We start from the raw sequence: 6,647 nt of genomic DNA on the forward strand, positions 1-6,647 counted from the left end.
AGGAGGATGGGACATAGCAGAGGGTGGGGGATGGGGAATCAAGGATGGCAAAACAAAAGGCAAGGTATGCAGGACATAAGAATTGGAAAATTATTTGCTGAGAACATGTATGTTGATGTGCTTGATTGAGCCAATGCACAGTGTATTTTGGATGGAAAATTCATTTGTGTGTTGTGATGGTGTATAGTGAATTAATGTAGAAAATGAATACATTTTTAAAAAAATAAAGTAAAAAAAAAACAAAAAAAAAAAGAAGCAAAAAAATAAATAAATAAATAAAAGAAAGAGGGGGAGAGACCAAAGATGACACATATGATTACCTTCTGCCCGGGTGATGCCCTGGGCTCTCTGGAGACTCTGTGCATTCCCCACCAGCAAAAGGCCCTCACCAAGGACCTTGAACCTTGGGCCTCCAGAACTAGGAGCTAAATAAATCTTTATTTTTTATGTCAGAGCATACATGGGGCGTCGGGGAGAGAAAGAAATGCTCTCCACAGAGCTTAGTCACACTGCAATCCACTTCCTCCTGTCCTCCGTCTGGCCGGGATTCTGCGTACACGTGTGTGCACATGTGTTTTCAGGCCGACTTGGCCAGGGACCTGAACCATGGTCAGCCTGTGGCTTCCAGCTGCATGGTCTTGCATGCTTCCTGCTGTACTATAGAGGCTGGGCCAACCTTTATTGTCAATAAATTGTCCAGTCTGTGGTATTCAGTAATAGCAACAGAAAAACTGACCAAAACAACCGGCATCCCAAAGCCTTCCACATACCCCTTCCCAGTGACTACCCCTCCTTTCCCTGGAGAGGTGATAGTTTAGTCCCTGACTTTTGAAATATTTCATAGCACCTGTTTTGGTTTATCATGCTTAAATTCCGTGTGATTGCTGTCAGGTGTTAGGTAGTGTGTTCAGTCAAGGAACCACCCACACAGTCATTACAAATTCAAGGGCCAGGAAGGGGATCCACTTGTTTATAGTTCTTATTCTAACATATCTCATTAAAATGATGTTACATGTAACACAGTGGGACCTCAAAAAATATTTATGAATCAATGAACAATGATTTGACAAAGGGTGTGCAAGACATTTTCAAGTCACTTGCTAGTCATTATCAATTCCATTACATTTTACCCAAATTCATCAAAAAAAGAAACAAAATTATTTCTAAACTTGCTGGGATTGCGTTACATACTGTGAAATGAGGTTAAAGAGCTTTTTTTGAAGCATATTCTTTACAAATGTTATTTCTAACAGCTTGCATCATCATATCCCAGCAGAATGTTTAAGCTCTTCCCAAATAAAAACAAACAAACAAAAAAACTACTTAAGAAACTGTAGGATAAAAAAGTTAATGGCTTGTTACAACTTATCAATAGAATAAAAATCTAGGCATCAGGAAAACAAGGAAGGCATAAAACTAACAATGACCTGACTAAAATTTTAAGATTTGTTTTATGTTGGTAGATTTTTTTTTTTTTGCTTTCTGTTCTTAACTTTTTTTAATTATTTAATTTTATTTATTATTATTATTTTGAAATTTGCTATAGGGCATATGTGCTCACCAGAGAGAGGAGAAAGTGAGAAAACAAGCTGCCAAATTCAGGACTTGAACCACAGTCAGCCACGTGAGAGTCCAGTGCCTTAACCATCATGCCACCTGCTGGCCCCTTATTGCTTTCAGTTTTAAGCTTTCACATTGGTTTTCATGGTAATTGTCTTCATCACAAAGAGCGTTATTTGGCTATTTATGAAGGCATGCACCCATGTGTGGCAAAATGAGATGATCTTCACATACTGAGGGTGGGTGTTGGAGGACCAACCTGAGTTGTTTTTGTCTTACCAGGCTGTCTCTTGTTCTCTCTTCTGAGAGTGATGTTTGGGGAGCTGCCCTTCCACTGTTCCAGAGGTTTTGTTGTACTGCCAACAGAGGTGCTCCACTCCCTTGGCCTCTGTGACCTTGGGAGGGTCACATGACTAAGCCAAGCCAATGAGAGGCTTCCCTAGGGATTGTGTTCAGTTCCATCCTCTGACGTCACAGGCTAGTTCCGCAGAAGAGGGAATGTTGGCAGCCTGGTCTCTGCCAATGCTCCCTCCAACTCTGTGGAAGAAGCCTGATGACAGTAGGAGAGGGGACAGAGAGGGACAGAGAGGGAGACAGAAACCACAGACTATGCTTGCGGTGACCAAGCATCTCTGGTTGACGATAGCACGATACCCTTGTGCACCCCTGTTGCCGGTGTGCAGAGGACAGAGCCTGTGCCCAGCTGCCACAGTAGCACCAACGAGTGCCACGCCTGCTGAGCTCGTGTGCCCTACTAAGCTACTCTAAGCCCTTTCCTCCCAGCATCAAACTGTGTTCTCGCAACCACTCCAGAATGTTTACGGGCTCACGTACAACTCCCTAGCTCATGGTGGAAGAAACTGAAGCATAGAGAGGTTAAGAAATATGTTTAAGGGGTCAGCAAGTGACCTGGTGGATAAGGCACTGAACTCCCACACGGCAGACTGCGACCCGAGTCCCAGACCTGGTGACTTGCTTTCTCACTTTCCCTTTCTCTTTCTCTCTGCCTCTCTCCAGTCAAATTAAAAAATACTACTACTACTAATAATAATAAATAAAATTAAATAAACAATTCTTAAAAAAAAAAAACTTTTAAAAAAAGAAAGGTCACTGAGCTGGTAAGAGGTAGAGCCAGAATTTAAACTGAGGACACCTGACTCCAGATATTTAGTCAGGTTTCTAAGCTTCCATTGAGACAGAGATGCAGACACAAGAATTCATGCCTCCCCCAGGAAGCCCTCCTTCCTTACACAGGCCACCATAACCTCCCTGTGTCTCAGCCTTATTCGCCCTGTGGCCACGTTAGCACGTTGTTAACAAAGAAGAGTACAGTGTCCTGGATGTCTGATTCAAATCTAGCATGACTTCCTGCTAGCAGTATGACTTCAACTTCAATTTCGAGGATAAAAATAGTACCTAACTTTTGGAGACAGCGGGTGGCATGGAGGTTAAGGCGTTGGATCCCACCTGGTCAACTGTGTGGTTCAAGTCCTGACCCAGAGGCTTGAAATCACATGGGGCTCCTGTGTGTGCATGTCCAGAATCCCAAGAAGACTGGAGAAGGGAGTGCAGCATGACCATCCCCTGGGAGGGGGGGGTGACTTCTCCCACACCCCCAAGGGTAGTCGCCCCTATAGAAAAAAAACAGTAAAAATTAAAGTGACCTAACTTTTAACATTGCTGCAAGTATTCAACATGTTAATATATATAACACATTTAGAGCAGGGCCTGTCATGTGAGAAACTGTTAACTGTTATTAACCTGATGGTTTCCAGATGTTCTCAGTGTGTGCGCCGCTTCCCCAGGCAGAGATTACACTCTGAATCCTGGATCCCTTTTTTCATTTTCATTTTTTTTTTTTCTAAAGAATTATTTCCATTTGTTTTTATTATTTTTTAATTTGACCAGAGAGAGACAGAGAGAAAGCAAGCAAGCCTCCAGGTTCAGAACTCATACCGCAGTCGGCCATATGGAAGTCCAACGCCCCCAACCACCACACCACCTGCTGGCCCCCTGGATCCCTTTTTCTAAAGAGGCTGGTGGAGCAGAGAACGCTTAGTAGACACTCGTGGGTGAAGCCTGTGTCGCCTCTCACAAACATCCCTAAAGATGCAAAAGGTAAAAACGTTTGCTAGAACTTGTGCTTCTTACACTCTAAGTTTATAGTATCAGTGGCAGTGGAAATCTGCAACGAAATGTTTCTGCCCTGTAAAGATCAGAAATGCAGACTGAAAAATCCCATTTCCTGGGGAACTTCCCACTCCTGGCTTAGCAGCATTAGAAAACTTAAGGTTCTTCCCAGCAACCAGTTCGATAGGAGGTAGTCTGGGGGTGGGGGTGCATAAGGAGGAGAGGAGGCCAGACAGGGACTGTGAGCTCTGAGAAAGCAGTCACCTCTTTCTAAATATCACTTGCAGACTGAGGCACGTCACGTCCAGCTGACGTTTCCATTTTATGAAAGAGATGCAAACAAATGATTGGGTTAGAGCTTTGGCCTTTATTGAATCAGTGTTAATTGCCCTTGGCGCTTTATTTAGTGAAATTACAGAGATCTCCAGGCTACTAGAGCCATCTCTAGGATGACAGCTGTATCATTTGTCAGCTGGTGACATCCATTAGTAGGCAATCTCCCTCTGCAAGAGGCTGTCCTAGGCTCACAAGGCTTGATGCCATTTTTTTTTTTTAATTTTGCCAGAGTGGATGCATTCACTAGACAGAGACAAAGAAAGAGGGAGAAAGCCCCCACCTACGGGGAATGGTCATGCTGCAATCCCTTCTCCATCTCTTCCTCCTTTCAGATTTCGGCCATACATGCACAAGCACACAGCGTGTTTTTTCAAGCCTCTGGGCCCAGGACTCAAACAGTGCAGTTGACCACAAGGAATTCAGCTCCCTTAACCATAAGGCCATGAGCTGGCCTGATTCCCCATTTTTAATAGAAGGAAGGACAAGTTATGGGAGGTGGGCAGAATTAGAATCAGAACCTTTATCTGCTAACCATACTGGTGTGACACCCCAGAGCCTTCTCTGAGTAGTGGAGGTAAAATATATCCTCATTGCTGGAGTGTAGGCAGTTTAAAATAATATGTGGAAAGCACCTGATTTTGACTTGCAATAGTAGGTGCTCAAAAGGAAGCTTTCATGAGAAAGAAGATACCAAAGTGCAATGAACAGAACAGTTGTTACCAAGTTTGCATTCGACAGTTATCTCCTAGTTTGGGCCAAGCTCATCCAATTAAGAATTTACATTCATACTTAGGAGATGGAGTTTAACTCTCAAAACATACATTCCATTTGAATGGCTATTCAACTGACTTCCTTATTGGTAACTGCCTCTTTCTGTGAGCACATGTGCCCTCTGGCATTAAAAACAACAACAACAACAAAATTTTAATGTTTTGGATGGAAAAAAAAATGAGGCCAGAAGATCACATCCTTTGGCTATACACACACAACTGCATGCATATTTGCTGGACCTTCCCTGGAGCTGGGGTCCAGAACCAGTAGGGAGACTTGCAGGCCAACAGACCCTTGGATTTGCAAACTGCCCCCTCCTGGAAGCCTGAGGGATTCCAAGAGATCCCTGAAGTAGCTGAGACAGTGAGGAAGAGGCCCAGGGGTGGGCTTGAAACCATAGCCAAACCTTGCATGCATTTCTCACTGTCTCCACTGCTACTGCCAGGGCTCCCCGCCTCAGCTCTGGCCTAGTGGACACTGGCGTCTTAGCTGCTCTTGGTTTCCCTCCTTATTGCTATCTAGCCTGTCCTCACCACAGCAGCTGGAGGGAGCCTGTTAAAACAGAAGTCACTGGGGCTGGCAGGTGGCATAGTGGTTAAGGGCACTGGACTCCCACATGGACAACTGTAGTTCAAGTCCCAGACCTGGTGGCTTGCTTTCTCTCTCTCACTCTTGCGCTTGCTCTATCCATCTCTGGTCGAATGAAACATAAATAAATAAATAAAGGTAAATAAAATAATTATTAAAAAAATAAAGAAGTCACTTGAGTTTCTCCCCTGCTCAAAACCCAGTAGCAGCTCAGCGTCTCACTCAGGGGCCAAATTCCCAACAAAACTCTGTAAGGCCTTGCACCATCCCCTTTCCATCCTGCACCCGCCCGACCCCCGAGTCTCACCTCCTCACTCATTGTTCCTGCCTTCCTGGCCTCCACCTGCTCATGCATAGTACAGGTAGGTTTCCACGGATGTGGTTTCTGCCTAGGGTCCTCTTGTCCCAGGGACTGACATGGTAGTTCCTTTTCCCTTCAAGTCTGCTCGCCCCTCACTTTCTCTCCTAGGCTTCCCTGCCTCTCTTCTTCGTTACAGTTTCCTCCACACTCCCTGGGCTGGATCTGCTTTTCTCGTCTCTGCTAGATGGATCTCCTTACATACCATATCATTTGTTGACTTACTGTGTTTATCATCTGCCTCCCCTTGCTGGAATAGAAGTTCCATGAGAGTTGGAATACTTACCTGTTTTGTTTACGGATGTTTCTTGGACTCTAAGCACACTGTCTTGCACAAATATATTTCCTTCCGAAAATGTACAGAGTTAGTATATAAATGAATGAATGTTTAGGGGTCTGAGTCTGCCACCTTTTCATCAATCAGAACAACTTCATTTTTTTCCCCTAATTGCCACAGGGCACATGCACCTGCCAGAGGGAGGGCGAGCGAGGGCATGCAAAGGGTGGTGCAGTTTCCTTCTTCTCATCAGGACTTTGGGTGTGTGCATATGCCCAATGTGCTTCTCAAGCTGCCAAGCCAGGGATTTGAACCTCAGTCCGCCATGTGAAGTCCAACTCCCAGTGCATAGCCTTTCCTCACTGTGTGATGGGGCTGCCCCAAACAACTTTATCTTCAAAATTAGCTTTGATGTTGGACTTCTGTATAAGATACCATTTGAGAAAAGACTGAGCCATAAAAAACTACTGAGTCATTGGGAAAGGCATGATGCATTTTTGCATAGAAAAACATGCCATGACCTTCCCTATGATGTCATACGTTTGGAAATCCCATTCGAGTCCAATCTTTGCTTTTCACAGATGGGAATCCCACCTCTGGTTAGAGCAGAACTGACTGATGCTCTCA

This window comes from Tupaia chinensis, unplaced genomic scaffold (genome assembly GCF_000334495.1).
Source record: "Tupaia chinensis unplaced genomic scaffold, TupChi_1.0 Scaffold000063_1, whole genome shotgun sequence".
Taxonomy (NCBI): domain Eukaryota; kingdom Metazoa; phylum Chordata; class Mammalia; order Scandentia; family Tupaiidae; genus Tupaia; species Tupaia belangeri.